Below are 18,653 nucleotides of genomic sequence, written 5' to 3' on the forward strand. Positions count from 1 at the left end.
GTGATAGATTCTACCTCCGTTCCTCGAGTTCTTTGCAGCCATAATAGAGTGAATGGTCTAAGGGATGACCATCCGTTGGGGCTTAGTTGCGCGTGCAACGGAGTGAAGCGTTGAGGTGATCTTAGTATCTAGGGCTTAATTGTGGTTAGGGATCTTCCACCTGGACCAAAGGGTTAGGTCTATAATTAAGAAGAGATTTATCACTTGGAATCCCTAGAGCTCATTGCAACTCTATTCGAGTGCGAGGTTGAGAGGTTATCTAATCTCTCCTCCCGGACATGTATAGAGTTAGGCATAGTTGACCTTAGATTTGGGACTATGTATTTAAGGATTTCCACCACTCACCATTGCATTGATTAGGAAGCATAACAGAGGGTTCTTGCACTTGAAACAATTGTCCTAGGCGGAGCATTATCCAAAGTACCCCATCTTTATCGATTGCCTTACTTCCTCCTTTACTCGTGCTCTCTTACTTGTTGTTTTTACTTTTGAGAATTGAATCATTGTTACACTTATCTCTATTGATTTTTCACATAGCTAAGAAGCGGATTAAGTGTTTTTATTCTCTACTCCCTGAGGATTTGATACCCGCTCATCCAGGATTATTACTTCGACAAACCCGTGCACTTGCAGGATATACGCAAGGGAACCTTGTCAAGTTTTTGGCGCCGTTGCCGGGGAGTAGGCGTTTAGAGATACTTTGCACTTTGTTTTCTTAGGTATTTCTCCATACATTCTATTTCATATCTTCTTATTCTATCATCGTTCTGATTTCTTTTTCTTTCTTTTTGGGTCCAGCTCCAGGTTATGACCCGAGGGAATCCCTCAATATTGATTGAAGGAGATCCTGAGCTTGAACGTACACTTAGAAGAAAAAGGAAAGAGCCTGTGCAAGAACAGTCTAATTTAGCTGATTTAGAAGTGGAAGGATCTGGAAACATGGCAGAACAGAATGAGGAACAGTGGACATTATCTGATTATGCCAGACCTTCAGTGTTGGGGACACAATCGAGCATTGTGTGTCCCTCGATTACAGCTTAGAACTTTGAGCTGAAGCCGGCATTCATCCACATGTTGCAACAATCCGCACAGTTCAACGGTTTGGCTGATGAGGATCCAAACAGTCATATAGAGAGTTTTCTCGAGGTGTGTGATATGTTAAAGATAAACAGAGTAACGGATGATGCCATCAAGTTGAGAGCCTTCCCATTTTCCCTAAAGGGGAGAGCGAAGCAGTGGCTACACTCATTACCTAGAGCATCTATTACCACATGGGAGGAGATGGTAGAAGCTTTTCTTGCCCGTTATTTCCCTCCCAGAAAATCTGCAAAGCTTAGGAATGAGATCTCATCCTTTGGTCAGTTGGAATTGGAGTCTCTATTCGAGACATGGGAAAGGTTCAAGGAGCTCTTGAGAAAGTGCCCGCGACACGGATTTTTGGAGTGGACGATTGTTCAGACCTTTTATAATGGTTTGAACCAGAGTACAAGGCAACTCCTGGATGCTGCAGCAGGAGGTACCTTAGGTAGCAAGACCTCCGATGAGGTCCGCTAGTTAATTGAAGAAATGGGGTTAAACAACTACCAATGGAATGCTAGGGAGAAGAAAAAAATGGCCGGTCTCCATGAAATAGATGCGGTAACTTCATTGGCAGCTCAAGTGGAAAATTTGAGTAAGAAGCTAGATCTTCTAACTTCAAACAGAGTGGTGGCCGTGACTAATTGCACCGGATGTGGTGGAGGACATGCTCTCTCTGATTGCCCAATCTCTATCCATGATGTTTCTTCGGTGGAGAACGTTGATTTTGTAGGTAATGGCATGAGACCTCAAGGAAACCCATATAGCAATACCTACAATCCGGGTTGGAAGAATCATCCCAATTTCTCATGGAGTAATCAGGGTCCACAAAAGGCCATGGGGACACCGGGTTTCCAACAACAACAACAACAAGCCCCTCAGGTGAACAACAGAGTCTCAGGTTTGGAAACCCGAATGAATGACTTAGAAAAGCACTTGACTAGATTTGTGTAATCTGCAAATAAAAGGTTTGAATCAGTCGAGGCTACACTTCGCAACCACACCGCCTCTTTGCATAACCTTGAAAATCAGGTGGGGCAAATTGCGAAGTCTCTCTCTGAAAGGCCACATGGAAGCTTGCCGAGCAATACAGAGACCAACCTTAGAGAGCACATGAAGGCGATCACTTTGAGGAGTGGTCGTGAGGTTGAAGGTAGGTTTCCGAGTGAGAAGCCAAAAGGACACGCACCCGAGGTTATAGAGGTAGAAGAGGGAACAAGCAAAGAGAAAGAGGTGGCACCCCCACCTTTCAAGCCAAGAATCCCTTATCCCTCTAGATTGAAAAATGACCAAGGGGATGAACAGTAGAATAAGTTCCTAAGTTTGTTCAAGCAACTCCACATCAATATTCCTTTTGTTGAGGCATTGGCCCAAATGCCTAAGTATGCGAAGTTCTTGAAAGACTTGTTGACTAACAAGAGGAAGTTGGAGGAAAATGCTTCAGTGATTTTAGATGCTTCATGCTCGGCGGTATTGCAAAAGAACATGCCGAACAAGAAGAAAGACCCGGGAAGCTTCATCATTCCTTGTAATATAGGCAATCTTGGTGAGCAAATGGCATTGGCGGCCTCGGGGGCCAGTATCAACGTTATGCCATACACCTTCTTTCAAAAGCTAGGCTTGGGTGAGCCTAGGCCTACCCGGATGACTTTGCAACTAGCGGACTGAATAGTGCGACATCCGAGAGGCATCATTGAAGACGTGCTTATCAAGGTTGACAAGTACATTTTTCCAGTTAACTTTGTAGTGCTAGACGTCGATGAGGATGCGGATGTACCTTTGATACTTGGGAGACCGTTCTTGCGGATTTCCAAGGTATTGATTGACATGGACGGCGGAGAGCTAACTTTGAGGGTCGGAGATGACAAGCTCACATACCGCCTTGCTGAAGCCATGCGGCATTCTCTTGATTTCAATGATACTTTATACTTCTTAGACACTACTGATGAGATTATTGATGAATACATGTAGGAAATGTTCAATCTGGACCCATACGAGGGTTTGTTCGACCAAGAGGAGGATTATGAAGAAGTAATGATGCTTGGTTCAACGGAAGAAGTACCATCCACCCCGGGGATCTTGAAGAAGATGCTCCAAAAAATGAAGAGGGCTAGGAGACGCCACCAGAAACACTCCAAGGCTATTGGAGACGTCCGTAAACCGAAGGAGTTGGATGAAGCATCACTAGGTGGCCCGAAGCCCGATAATTCACCTTCTATCCTCAAGACACTTTGCACATCATGCTTTCGAGCCATGGGTAAGAGGGCAACTTTCATTCATGAACCCCCGTGAGGTAAGACAAGGTACGTCAAGCTTAGTGACGTTAAACAAGCGCTTCTTGGGAGGCAACCCAAGTGTTTACTGTTTTCTTATCTTCTAGTTTAGTTTGTTTGCATGAATAATTTGTTAAGTATTGGTATCTTGATTTTTAGATGCTTGTGCTGAGATTTTCTTGTGAGCTTTGAATATTCATTGTGTGTTTTCATGTGGAATTGGCGAAGTTATGTCGTTTGAGCATTATTCCATGTTTTTCACTGGTAAAACTTGCAATTAGGGCAGGCTCTGAGTGTGTAAACATGTTTAGAAACTTTCTGCAGAGCCTGCAGGTTTTTTCTAAAAAATCCAGTGAAGACGCACGGGCGTGGGGAATTTTCGCACGCCCATGGATTTGTATTGCGAGCTCATCCAGAGAAGGCACAGGGGCGTGCGGCTGCCCCTCTGAACGACCATGCAAATATCGCATGCCCGTGGGAAATTTCTGCACGGGCGTGTGAATTCTTGCAGAGTTTGGCCGATTATCCCAGGAGCACACAGGGGCGTGAACTCGCCCCTGTGGGCGACCTTGTGACAAGTACACGGGCGTGGGTAATTTCCGCACGCCCGTGTGAAACTGTGCAGAGGAGCCCTCTTCATCCCGAGAAAACACATGGGCGTGTGGGTGCCCTTGTGAGTTGGGCATGTGAATGTCCACGCCCGTGTGGAATTTCCGCACGGGCGTGTGGAACACTTAGCGATTTTTCTCGGATGTCTAGAGAAGCCACAGGGGCGTGCGACTGCTCCTGTGGGTCGGGCGCACGGGCGTGGGTATTTTCCGCACGCCTGTGCGCGAGCGCTCGAGTCGATGAGAGCTTTTTCCCGAGGCGCCCGGGGCGTGCACGTCCCTGTGAAGCTCTCCGTGGGAGCGCTGCAGGCGTGGGTAATTTCCGCACGCCCGTGTGGATGTACAAAACACCAAGAGGCGCGAGTTCTTTTTAAAGAATAGTCGTTTCTCTTCTCCCTCACACCCTCTATTCATCTATGAGCACTTTCACATCAACCCCCGACCTCCTAGCGCCGATTTGGTAGGATTGTTGCAAGGTTTTCCGGCCGATTCGTAGTTCTTTCATTTTAACTTGTCGGTAAGCCCTATTTATGATTTTCTTCATCAATTCATGATTTTCATAGATGAATCTGGTTAATAATGCTTTCGTTTCTTCAATTAGAAAGATGATTTATGTTTAGAACGAAGTTAGAAGTATTTTTAAGTCATATTTTTGGATTCTTGTGGTGTGGCCGTGCGGTTTTCATGCCCCGTGGATCCACACGGGCGTGCGGTAATTCCACACGGCCGTGTGGATTTCTGCAGCTTTAGTTTATCAACTTGTTTGATCGATTTCGTTTCAAATTTTGCAGATTATGGCAACACGGTCGAAGAAGCAAGCTGATAAGAGGCTGCGTGAGTCATCCCATGAGTCATCCCCTGAGCCATCCCCTGAGCCTGAGGGCATGAGTTTCGCAATTCAAGATCATCAGGTTTGCTATGAGCGCTTGTCGAGACTCGATTCCTAGACACGAGTATACTGAGAGATCTACAGCAGGGAGATGAGTTCACTAATGAGGTCGAGGATCTCGTTTCAGCAGGTGGTTGGCGGCAGTTATTGACGATTAGAGAGCCAACCATCCGAGAGTTTGCACTGGAGGTGCTATCATTATTCGAGTTTGATAGATCGTACGCGAGCTTCGATAGTTTGGACACCATTCAATTTAGAGCACTTGGACACCACCATAGCTTGAGTATCACTCAGTTTTCAGTTCTGCTTGGCTTGTATGAGGAGACATTCACAGATACTGAGGAGTACTCTCAGTTACCGACTGATTATCCCTGAGCTTTGACCCCGCAGAGAGCTTACAGGGTGCTATGTGGTCAGGGTCAGTACGAGCCGGGGGTGTCCAAGGCCACGTGCCTTTCTCGACCTGCATACCGATACTTACATGCCATTATGAGCAGATCGGTGAATGGCGACGTTCTGAGCCTGTAGGAGCTTCTATACTTGTATTCGATGGTGCAGCGCGTACCAATTCACTTAGGACACATCATGGCAGAGTACATCAGACATCAGGGGCATTATGCTAGACTGGGAGCGATCTTCTCGGGCCCCTACATTACGAGATTAGTGCTGGGCATTGGTCTCTTGGATTCGATTTGTGGGGCTGAGAAGACGAGTATACCTATCCCCCTGAGTTTAGAGACACTGAGATTGATGGGCATGGTCCGTAGAGTTCGGATAGGGGTTTATGCGTTGGTGCTACCAGCTCCAGAGATAACTGAGGGTGAGGGTGATCATGCCGAGGCTTCCCAGCCTGCTCCCCAGCCTCAGTCAGCACCGATATAGACTGAGGCACCTTCGGCGGCAGAGGACGCTCCCTCCGTATGTATGTTTTCACCATCTCGAGCCCATGATCGCTTCGAGAGGCTCGAGAGTGCGGTGGGAGTGATACGGACAGAGATGGCTGAGGCTCAAGCAGAGATTACTGAGATTAGGGCTACGCAGGTCGCTCAGTACACAGAGTTCATGGCACGTTTCGGCGTATTACAGCAGATCTTAGAGCGAGACGTCACCTCCTCATTTGTCTTGCGACCGAGGACTCCTCAGCCCCCCTCGGCATCTCTTGCATCCCCATCTCCTATACCAGCACCAGTGGATCCACCTTATGTTTCCCCAACACCGCAGTGAGTGAGAGGAGCCGACAGAGCGAGACACCGACATTTGACTTTATTTTTCTGCATTTTCTTTATTTTGCATTTTATTTTAGACTTGTTCACTCAGAAAGGATTCTTCTTTTGAGTTTATTTTCATTTTGCATCTCGAGTTTTATTCATTGTCTATCTTTTATATATACTCGAGTTATTTTTGTTTTATTGAGCTTCACTGAACCCCCTCGTGTATGCGTGCGAGATGGTCTTGTCATCATGGGAATTGAGACTACGTCATGGGCACGACCAAGTTGTCTCGAGCACTTGGCCGTGTGAGCTTCACAACCCGTCGGAACATTACTCCCAAGGACTTAGCTCCATCAAAGCGCGACACTAGAAGTCGGGGAGTATTGTTTTTGATTGCTTCTCCCACATGTATTCTTCATTGATATACATTATGAGTGAGCTTGCATGTGTACATTGGGGACAATGTACAACTTAAGTGTGGGGGGGAGTTTCATAGTGCACATATCTTTTATATTAGTTTTGATTGTACATGCTCACATAGCCAATGGTGGTTCACCTTAGTTGCAATGATTGTATTCTTGAGTTTAGGAGAATTTTTAACATTGAATGTTTTCATGCTCTAGTTCTTGCTTGAATTTCTAGGAATTTTTACCCGATTTACACTCAGTGCACTGCTCACTCTTTAAACTCTATTGGAAACTCATGTTCGATGTTAAATGGACTAGTTATAGTTGTTTCTTGTGTTAAATTCTGAAAAAAAATGAATGATGAAAAGAAGGAACAAAATAGTTTTCTTGTTTGTTTTGCATTTTGGGTGGAAAGAGCTACCACCTATGTAGTATGAAGCTACTCTCATAAGTCGGATACTAGCTATGCCCTAATGAGAGAAAGAGCTATCTCATAGGATGAGTGAAAGCTACCACTCCGGTATAAAGAGCTACCACCTCGAAAGTGTAAAAGCCACCTTAGCGGCCGCTTTGGAAAGGGCTACCTTAGAGGATGTGTGAAGCTACTACCATCTTTGAAATTGTTGTCACTTTTGTAGATAAATAAGTCCCTTGTACTTAGAACTTTGAGGAGTATACCTTGGGTTGTTTTTAGTGAGTTCACACACGTACACGATTTCGGGTTGTTGTCCTTTTTTATTCAAGTTTTTAGCTAGAGCTTTGATTTTTTTGTATTTAATGTTGAAATTTTCTTTACTTGTAGAATGCTCTCTCTATACACTTTGGTGAACCTAAGGCCAAGCACTTCCAATATTTCTTTAATCTATGCACAGAATGTTTAATTTTTGCTTGAGGACAAGCAAAAGCTTAAGTGTGGGGGAGTTTGATAAGTGCTTGTGCGATATGAATGCGAAGCATTCTTTCCTTATGTTGAGCATTACATTTCTCGGGTTTTTACACTAATATGTGTGTTTTTATGTTACTTTCGTGCAGGTAGGGTTGTGAGGCCGAGTATGAAGGAAAGAAACCAATGTGGATCATAATGCACCGATTTTGGAGGAAATCTTGCTAAGGTTCAAACGTGAAGACATAGGTCGGGTGTGAGATGCTAGAGTGTGTGCCAACCTCCTCGTATTAGAGTTAGCGCAACCACTTGGAGGGGCACAAGGGCAGTCACACTCAAGCATTCCGACTTATGCACATAGAACAAGATCTCCACCAACTAGTCCATCATTAAAGAAACAAAGCGATCCACGATGTGAACGTGTACCCGTTTGCGTCACCTCGATGAAAGTATGGACTCGGGAAGTATTTTAGGACAGGTACTATAGCAGAACATTGAAACAAAAGTACTATAGCATCACTGTTCAAAGCCGGCCGAGAAAACAGGAATTTAGAGAATCCACACAGGCGTGTGAAAATTATACACTCCCGTGTGGAAATTCCATATGGGCGTGTGTAAAATCCACAGGCCCGTGTGGTCGCCCCATTCCAGCCCTATTTAAAGCCGATTCAGCCCCGATTTTAACATTCTTTTCTCCATCTTTTCCCCAACTTGAGAGAGGATTTCGTCTAGGGTTTTGAGAGGTATTGGCTAAGGTTTTGGAGAGGTTCTACGGCTCCGACATCGTTATTCCTTAGGAAGAAGGTTGGTAGGGGAGCTTCCGTCGAAGCGTATCATATACCGGACAAGGGAATCCTTGGACGACGAGTAGAGGACTTTCCACAAGACCATCGACATGACTATCGAGGGCATTTCTCTATGGATTCATTGCTTTTACATTCTATTCCTTTGATTGTACTTAGCTCCATGGAGAGCTAAATACCTAGTGGGTACTTGGGTATTTGTGAACCCTAGGATGTATTTGTTTCATTGAATCTCTTTATTATGCTTTCAATTAATTGATGTTTGTTGTGAGTCCCAATCTTGAATGCTTGATTGTATGAACATTTCCCCTAGAGTGACACTAGGGTTGAGAGTTCTTGTTGGTAACCTTGTGAGTGAGTGACACACCACGAGCGTTAGACAAAGCTAGGTTGGAGAGGGTTGAGAGGGTGAGTCGAGAGGTACAGGAGCGCCCCCTTTCCCCTCCTGCGTGATAGATTCTACCTCCGTTCCTCCGAGTTCTTTGCTGCCATAATAGAGTGAATGGTCTAAGGGATGACCATCCACTGGGGCTTAGTTGCGCGTGCAACGGAGTGAAGCGTTGAGGTGATCTTAGTATCTAGGGCTTAATTGTGGTTAGGGACCTTCCACCTGGACCAAAGGGTTAGGTCTATAATTTGGAAGAGATTTATCACTTGGAATCGCTAGAGCTCATTACAACTCTATTCGAGTGTGAGGTTGAGAGGTTATCTAATCTCTCCTCCGGGACACGTATAGAGTTAGGCATAGTTGACCTTAGATTTGGGACTATGTATTTAAGGATTTCCACGACTCACCATTGCATTGATTAGGAGGCATAACAGAGGGTTCTTGCACTTGAAACAATTATCCTAGCCGGAGTATTATCTGAGTACCCCATCTTTATCGATTGCCTTACCTCCTCTTTTACTCGTGCTCTCTTACTTGTTGTTTTTACTTTTGAGAATTGAATCATTGTCACACTTATCACTACTGATTTTTCACATAGCTAAGAAGCGGATTAAGTGTTTTTATTCCCTACTCCCTGTGGATTCGATACCCGCTCATCCAGGATTATTACTTCGACAAACCCGTGTACTTGCGGGATATACGCAAGGGGACCTTGTCAATTACCAAGATAGATTCTCAACCTTAGTGTCACTCTAAGGGAAAATCGATTCAACAAGCATTGAAGGTTGGAACTCAATTAAAACATCAATTCAAGAAACATAGTAAAAGATCAATGAAACAAAATCATCCTAGGGTTTAGAAGTCCAAGCACCCACTAGGAGTTTAGCTCTCCATGGAGCAAGATACACTCAACAATGAATCGAATGTAAAAGCATGCAATCCATAAGTTAAACCCCCTCATAGTCCGTATCAATGCTCTTGTGGAGTAGCCTTGTCTTCTCCAAAGGTTCCCTCGTCAAGCCTAGGGCACACCTCACCAAATCAATACTGATGAAAGCTTCCCCAATAACTATCTTTCCGAAGGAACAATATGCTGAAGGCCGTAGAACTACTCTAAAAACCTAACCAAAGCCTCCCAAACCCTAGCCGTGAGCGCCTCCAGAGATAGGAAAAAGATGGGAAAAGAATCCTCTAGAGAATTTTGAAATCGCGACATTTATAGGGCTGGAATCGAGCATCCACACGGGCGTGTAGATTTTCCACGCAGCCATGCGGATTTCCAAACTTTTTTTTCTTCTTCAAATATGCTCCCGATTCCACTCTTTTCATCGAGGCCACATGAATGGGCACACATCCATGCCGTAGATCGCATTGCGTCTTCAATGAAATCACATTGATGAAGATCTTGCTAACATTACACAAGTTGAAACACATGAGTGTGACTGCCTTTGTGCCCCTCCTATTTGTGTGTTGGTGTTAAGGACAAAGGAGGTTGGCATATACTTACAAGTCTTTGAGCACAACTTGTGTCTTCACATTTGTTCACTCCAAGACTTCATCAACAAATGCATCCATGATCTACTTTTTGGTTCCTTTTCTTCCACAATTGTCTCCACAACCCTAAATGCACAATAGAACACAAATATATATATGCATAAGTGATAAAATCTGAGAAAAAGTAATGGTCAATGTAATAAAAGAATACTTCATATTATGAATACACAAGCACTTATCAATGTCAAAGATGGGCGAATGGTTTTGAGAGTGGGTGATGAAGTCGTGTTTAAGTTGTGAGATGCTATGCATCACTCTATGAATTCGAATAACACATGTTATGCTTTGGACATAATTGATGACTATGTTTCTAGTTTTGTGCTGGACACGTGGATATGGGATGAATTATCCAAATAGCTGGATGAAAAAGAACCTTTTGATGGAGTAGTGGAAGAGATTCACCACCAAGGTAACATTGAAGATCATGAGAGGGCACTTCAGTTGGTCAGTCATAGAACCTCTCAAAACAAGAAACGGTGGAAGAACTTTGCCACCATCAAGAAGACAAAGAGCCCAACTACCACTCCCAAGTCTTGCATGTATCCTTTAGTTTTAAGTGAGGGAAGATTTTGCTAAATCGAAACATTAACACCTTATTCATTTGTTCTTGCCACAGGAAATGATGGGGAAATCAATTCCATGTCCCCCCTTGAGCGTTACATGATACGTCAAGCTAGTGATGTTAAATAAGCACTTTTTAGGAGGCAACTTTGGTGTCCTCTTTATTTTTTTTTGTTTTTATTTTTGTTTGTTTTTCTTTGTTTGGTTGTTTGTTGCTTTCAGACTCAGTTTCTCATGCAATTTGGGCAAATTTGCGGCTCATAGCTGTTCATGGTTCTATTCCAAAGCTTTGTTTTTAAGTTAGTGGTTGTTATAGAGTAAATTGGTTTCATTCTGTAGCTTCTCTATTTTTCCAGGTTAAGCATGGTCATCTTTATGGTAGTGCAGTTTTTATGAGTTGAAGAAATTTTGAAATCCAGGGCAAGCATGAGAGTGTTGTTGCTCGTGCCCCTGTCCTTGCTTAAAAGAGCGTGGGCAAGTTGCTTCTTGTAAGGTCGTGCTATTCTCTTTGTGTGCTGTAGATTTTTCCAGTAAAAAAGCATGATCGTGCTATTCGGAAGTGCTTTAGTGCGACCGTTCCCCTTCTATTCTTCTCTTTTTAATTCTTCCTACTGGCATGGCCCGCCGTATTTGTTCTTCCTTCCGAGCCTCCATCTCACATTTTTTTTATTGGACTTTGGTTTTCTTGCTGAGTTTTTGAGCTTTCCTCTCAGAGTAACTCTCTCCCATCTTTTTTTTTTCTCCTTTGAGCAAAGGATCATGTTGAGGCAGAAGACACATACATCTGGGCCCATGCCCAAGCTGGCCAAGGACGAGAGCAGTTCTTAGGCAGCCACTTTGAAGTCTCGGTTTGGTGTACCGGCCCATCAGCTTCAATATAATTATTTGTGCACTAAATGCATCAGTGAGTCCCGGGAGATTGATTGGGATATCTTGCATGATGTGGAACTCGCCAAGGAGGTCTGGGGATTCCTGAGTGTTGGGCCTTGGCGTAAGTTTTTCTCTATCCCAGATATGACACACAGAGAGCTAACGTTAGAATTCCTAGCAACTTTTGTGCTTGAGCGGGGGATGATCAGTTTCCATAGGGCCGACACAACACAATTCTAGGTGTTCAGAGCCATGCATCGTATGAGTCTAACAAAGTTTTCAGTTTGTTTGGGACTCTACGATGAGGCATTTACTCAAATACCAGAGTATGATGCCCATTTGGTCGAGAGCCCACCGGGGCAGTCACTTGAGTCCTACTAGTACCAACTTAGCACCATTAGTGGGTATGACTCCCCTTTAGCGAAGGCCACCAGCCTTTATTCCCCCTTTCTCAGGTACATCCATTATCTCCTGGGTTATACTTTGACATGACCTGGAGATAGCACCAGAGTGGTGAGCTTGAGAGACTTTGACTACCTTCTCTGCATGGTCGATGGGTTCCACCTTCACCTAGGTCATGAGGTCATCTTCGCTTTTCATCATTAGGCGGCTGCTCCTATAATGGGAGTCATATTTGATGGTCCATACATCACCCGGATCATTCGATAGATGGGCCTTCAAGAGGATATCAGCGGTACGAGGATCGAGGATGGTAGCACCCCGATTACCCTCGACACCCTCCGGGCCATAAGGATGGTGTAACCGATTAGGACTGCTAACGAGATCCACTTTTGTGTTATTGGTGGCCTTGCACCCACTACTGTGGCAGCATCTCCTCCATCACCTCCAACTCCTTGCTCCTCCTTAATGCCACCGACTCGACCCTCCACCAGCCATACCGCATCGTCGACGAATTCAGCACTCTACTGACGTTGGCTAGGCAAGAGCACTATAAGGATCACTACCCACCTTAGTGTACAGTTATCACCTCCACCGTCTTCTCCAACCCCCGCACCATGACATGTTGGGTCAATACAGCTGGTTTGGAGTTAAAGGAGTCCAAGGCCTCTAACTCTGAGAGCTGCGATGTTTCAGGGAGCGAGGGAGAACCTCAATCTCGAGATGAGTCCGCTGCTGCTGTTGATGACACTGATTCTGACGACCCATATGTTACTAAGTCTGAGTCTAACTGATCATCACCCTTTCTTTACATTTCAATATTTTATTTCAGTTCACGGACTTTGTATTCACTTTTGGACTTGTACTTTTGATACAACTGGCAAGGGGAGTCCCCTGCTAAACTATTTATCATAGTACTTTATGTATTTCATTTCAACACTTTATTTTGTGTTTGAGCTTCACATTGTACTCTTCTTGATTTACAGGATGTATGTTGTCTTTGGAATGATTGTGTTGTTCACGTTAAGAGCGGCATCGTCACTCTCCATGCCCAGGGAAACCCTAATAACTCTCCTCAATATCATTAATTATCTTTTTTCCTTTTTATATCTTTGGAATTCCTTCTTGATGAATCACTCACAACTGCTACTTACCAAACAAAAGGGTAAATTGATCCTAACTACTCTTTTAACAGACTAGACATCACAAGAATATCATGATCATGATACTTTAGGTTTAAGGTTTACTCATATGATCATAACTAACAATTCCAATCATTGATATCCAAAGAGTAAAAACCCTATGTGATTGGATTATTGTGAGTCATGTTCGAATACCCAAATCCCATATGTGTATTTATGACATATGCTCCCACTATTGCATAATATTCATCTAGCACTCTTTGTCAAAGTATATGCCATACAAATTTTTACGAATCTTTAACGGCCAATTAAAGATTCTCTTATTCTAAAACTATTTAAGTGTATAAGTACTAAACCCTCTTAGTGGTCTCCTTTTTATCCCATAAAGAGTAGAACATTTAACTTAAGACACATGGAATATTGATAAGTGCTTGTGTATTAGTAATATGAAGTATTTTTTTCTTACAATGGGCATAACTTTTCTTTGATTTTATCGCTCATACATATGTATTTGTGTTACTTTTGTGCATGTAAGGTTGTGGAGACAAGTATAGAATAAAGAAGCCAAAGTAGATTGTGAATGCACGTTGTTGATGAAATCTTGGAGTGAACAAATTTGAAGACACAAGTTGTGCTCAAAGACATATGAGTGTGCCAACCTCCATTGTGCTTGAGTGAACATGCAAATTGGAGGGGCATAAAGATAGTCACTCTCATGTGTTCTGACTTGTGCAATGCTAGCAAGATTGTCATTAAATGTAATTTTATTAAAGATGCAACGCGATCTACCGCATGGATGTGTGCCCGTTCATGTGGCCTTGATGAAAGTGTGGATATGGGAGTATTTTGGTAGAGTACTGTAGCAAGTGCAGTAGAAAATAATTGTAGCTAACTTACTGTAGTAGTCACTGTTCACAGGTCGCAGAAAATCAATTCCTACAGATTTACATGGGCGTGTGAAAATTCCACACGCCCATGTGGATGCCTTATTCCAGCCTATTTAAAGCCATGACTTCAGCCCGTTTGAAAAATCTTTTTCCCATCTTTTGTTCATCTCTTCACCATCTTTGGAGGCGCTCGCGGGTAGGGTTTAGAGGGGCTTTGGCAAGGCTTTTGAACTGGTTCTATGGCTTTCAACACTATGTTCCTTCGGAAGAGAGTTATTGGGGAAGCTTTTGTCGACATTGATTCGGTGAGGTGTGTCCTAGGCTTGACGAGGGAACCTTTGGAGAAGACGCAACCACTCTACAAGACCATCGACACGAATACCAAGGGGGTTTTACTTATGGATTGTATGCTTTTACTTTCAATTTTATTATTGATTGTATCTTGCTCCATGGAGAGCTAAACCCCTAGTGGGTACTTGGACTTGTAAATCCTAGGATGATATTGTTTTTTTTAACCTTTCTATTATGTTTCTTTAATTGATGTCTTTAATTGAGTTCCAATCTTGAATGCTTGTTGAATGAGTTTTCCCTTAGAGTGACACTAGGGTTGAGAGCCTACATTGGTAATCCTTGTGAGTGAGTGACACACCATGAGGGTTAGACAAAGCAAAATTGGAGAGGGTCGAGAGGGTGAGTCAAGAGGTAGCAGAATGTCTCCCTTTCCCCTTTGGTGTGATTTATTCTACCTCTGTGTTCCAAGAGTTCTTTGCGGTCACAATAGAGTGAAGTGTTAAGAGAGGAACTCCACTGGGGCTTAGTTGCGCAAACAACAGAGTGAAGCGTTGAAGTAATCCTTAGTACTAGTATTAATTGTGACTAGGGGTCTTTCGCCTGGACCAAAGGGTTAGATCTATGTTAGGGAATAGGGTTATCACTTGGAGCCCCCAGAGCTTTAAGCAACTTTACACAGTGTGAGGTGTTGAGACTGAGTGATTTCTCCATTGGTGCATAGTGTAGGGTTAGTCACGATTGACCTTAGGTTTGGGACTGTGTATTTTAGGATTTTCACGACTCATTAAGCATCAGTTAGGTGACATAATAGTTGTTTTTGCACTTGAAGCAATTGTCCTAGGGGGAGCAATGTCCAGGTAACCCACTTTCTATCGATTGCTTTTCCTGTCATCTTTATAGCGGCTCTCTTCCTTCTTCTTTCTTTATTTCCATTCTCAATGATTTTGTTCACACCACTATCAATTCATCTTCACTCTAGTTAAATAGCAATCTTTGTGTTTCTGATCACTATTCCCTATGGATACGACTATCCACTCACCAGGGTATTATTACTTCGACAAACCCGTGCACTTGCGGTTCACACGCAAAAGGGCGTTGTCAAATATAATGTTCAAAACTAATTAAAATGGTGTCACAAGACTTATATGGACATTAATATAAATTCCTATTATTATTAATAAGAATGCATAATTTAAATGAGATGCTCTAACACAAGTATCCTCTTTGCCATTCAGGAGCATAATCTTAACAATTCCAACCTCGGAGTTCCCTCACATCCATTGAGTTTTGAGGGAGTTTTTACTATGAATTCAATGTTGTATCTAGTTTTGGTTTAAAATTCAATACTTCTTAACATCAGAGGATAAGCTTTCATTTGGTGTCTCAAGCCATCAATCTCAAGACTATTTGTATTTGATACACTTTTGTTTGTATTTCCTATGAGTATTCTTCTGAATCTTTTAGGTTGCTTCATGCTTGCAATTGTTAGTGTGAGAGCCCCAATTGCATATATGATTCACATGATTAGAGGTCGAGTGCACACCTAGACATAGGGAATCTGATATCAAACTCTCTGAATTAGAGTTAAACCTAATAGAGTGATTCACAGAGAGTTATGCAATCATACGGTAATGATTTATTACCATATGGGATTAGGGTTAATTGACTGGACTAAAGGAATAAACTAATTTAGGAATCTCCATGGTCCAAGAATGCTCAACAAATAGCCAATATAAAAAATCAATACAAGGATGTCTTGAGGGTATTGAGTCTGAGGCACTGTTTCATCTACAGATCTTACCTGAAATTTGTTATCTCTCCTTCTTAACTTTTAAATTTCTTAATTAGGGTTAACAACATGAATCCATTTCTTCCCGCTAGATAATAGAGGATGAATTAGTACTATGTGGGCTAGTCTTTGTAGATTCATCTACCCGACCTTTGGGTACACTTTACTACTTCTTACTACCCATGCACTTAATGTGTAAACGCAAGGAGCGTATCAAAGATGCATAAGAATAACTCAAATAGTCAATATAATTAAAAAGGGAAATCATCTACAAATCATCTCAAGGTTCAATAATCCAAAGAACCATCAAAGGTTTAGACTTTTATCATACAAGAATCCATGACAAAATCTAAAACAAGAGATATTAATGAAAACATATAAAGAACTCCCACATAGCTTTTCTCGAATGGATAATGGAATCTTATATTGGGATCGATGTTGTTGTCAAATCTAGTACCCAAAGGACTGAAAGAAGTGGTAGCATCAACTTGTCCTGGATTAGTGACAGTCGACCTTCACTTGAAACCTTAGCCTCTGTGAAGCTTTCGCCAAAAGTCCCTTTAAATCCCAGCTATCGGGCTTTTTATTTAAGGTAAAAAGATAGTGCAAGTCCATGCTTAAGTTGTGTGCTTCACTCGTGTTGATTGCTGGCAACCCTCAGTGCTGAAATCTTCACAATTTTCGGGACTCTAGTAATAAACAAGGCCAAGAACAAAGCATGTGATCTTTAAAAAAGATCATGGTCTGTGGAGGAAGACCATACATAAGCAGTGTTCTTCAAATTCTCTTTAATAGTGATTTGCAACCCAATAACACACTTGTGCTTATGCCATGCTTTTTTTTTCTAGGAAGTTACTTTGATGCTCGTTTTACTCTGATTCACTCTAATTTTCCTCCCTTTTGTTCTTGATGCCTAATTACCTATTCAATAAACGCCAAATAGCCAACAGAGCATAAAAAATAGAGAAATTCATGCTAAAAGACAAGGTTACTACATGTGTTTATTGTATCAAAAATTTGTATTGCATGCACTCATTAGGTACAATCAAAGAAATCGAATTTAAAAACAATGAATCCATAAAGAAACCCCCTCGATGGTCATGTCGATGGTCTTGTGGAGAGTCCTCTACTCGTCGCAAGGGATCCTTTGTCCGGCCTAGGATACACCTCGCCGGATCGATGCCGACGAAAGCTCTCCCAATAACCTTCTTCCAAATGACGCGGGATGTCGAAGCCATAGAACCTCTCCAAAAACCTAGCCAATACCCCTCAAAACCCTAGCCGAAGCCCTATCGCAAGTTAGGGAAAAGATGGAGAAAAGAATACCAAAATCGGGGCTGAATCGGCTTTAAATAGGGTTGGAATCGGGCGACTCCACGGGCGTGGACGGTACACGCGCCCGTGCTTAATTTCCACACGGCCATGGATAATTTCCACACGCCCGTGTGGATTCTCTGTTTCTCTGATTTCTCGGCCGGCTGTGAACAGTGCTGCTACAATACATGCTACAGTGTTACTACAGTGCTCTGCTACAGTCTTCTACCTGAATAACTTCCCAATTCCATATTTTCATTGGGGTAACGCAAACGGGCACACGTTTACATCGTGAATCACTTGCTTCTTCAATGATATACATGTTGCTGGAGCTCTTGTTCTTATGTGCATAAGTCGGAATGCTCGAGTGTGACTGCCTTTGTGCCCCTCCAAATGGATGTGCTCACTCAAATGCGAGGAGGTTGGCACACACTCTAGCATCTCACACCTGACCTATGTCTTCGCGTTTGACCCTTTGCAAGATTTCCTCCAAAATAGGTGCATTATGATCCACATTGGCCTATTTCCTTCATACTCGGCCTCACAACCCTACCTGCATAAAAGTAACATAAAAACACACATATTAGTATAAAAACCTGAGAAAAGTAATGCTCAACATAAGGAATGAACACTTCGCATTCATATCGCACAAGCACTTATCAGTAAGACATAAATATTCTATCAATGTTACTATTAACTACTGATAGACGCTTTCTTACTGGTGTTGGGTGTGTGAAAATATGAATATATGAATATATAAGTATGCAAGTACACAATAAAATATTGTAATCAAGTTTATAATACCACAAGTGCACAGGTCATCAAGTAATATCTCATGGATGAACACGAGGGTTGTATTTCCCCAAGAACGGCGAGAGGCTCCTATTACTTCCTTTTCGCTTAATCAATAGCCTAAATGTTTACGTTATCTCTTTAGTATAATTGCAAATTATGGATACAATACAATTGGAGATGTCATTAAGCACACTTGGAAGGAGCGGGAATATGTATGAAGGTTATCTTGATTACTAATTATGATAGGGATTAAGTATTAATTATGTTCTAGGATCGAACCGGGAGAATTCAAAGGCTTGCTAGCCCCAATAAGCCATGGCTACTAGGTCTAAATTAATAGAAACTTAAGATGAATTTCCTCCACCCCGTCACTCAAATGGAATCTAATCATCCTCAGCCTCCTATGTTTGCCTTAAGTACATGAGCCCTACGAGAAGAAATCAATCAAACCCTAAGTCTTAGGGTAAATCAATCCTTAATCCGGAAACCTAGCTATGCCTAACTTCTTATAA

The 18,653-nt window shown here is 42.6% G+C and overlaps 1 protein-coding gene and 1 non-coding gene across 2 annotated transcripts in view; both read right to left on the reverse strand.

Moving 5' to 3' along the window:
- LOC120265074 (putative laccase-9) overlaps window positions 1–18,653 on the reverse strand; it is a 51,549-nt gene that overhangs the window by 25,352 nt on the left and 7,544 nt on the right. The gene's annotated exons all lie outside the window — the stretch shown is intronic.
- On the reverse strand, window positions 1,330–1,436 carry LOC120266074. The gene has a single exon (XR_005537917.1). It is a non-coding gene; the product is annotated as a small nucleolar RNA R71 (small nucleolar RNA).

The sequence above is a fragment of the Dioscorea cayenensis genome, chromosome 7, assembly GCF_009730915.1.
Source record: "Dioscorea cayenensis subsp. rotundata cultivar TDr96_F1 chromosome 7, TDr96_F1_v2_PseudoChromosome.rev07_lg8_w22 25.fasta, whole genome shotgun sequence".
Classification (NCBI taxonomy): Eukaryota; Viridiplantae; Streptophyta; class Magnoliopsida; order Dioscoreales; family Dioscoreaceae; genus Dioscorea; species Dioscorea cayenensis.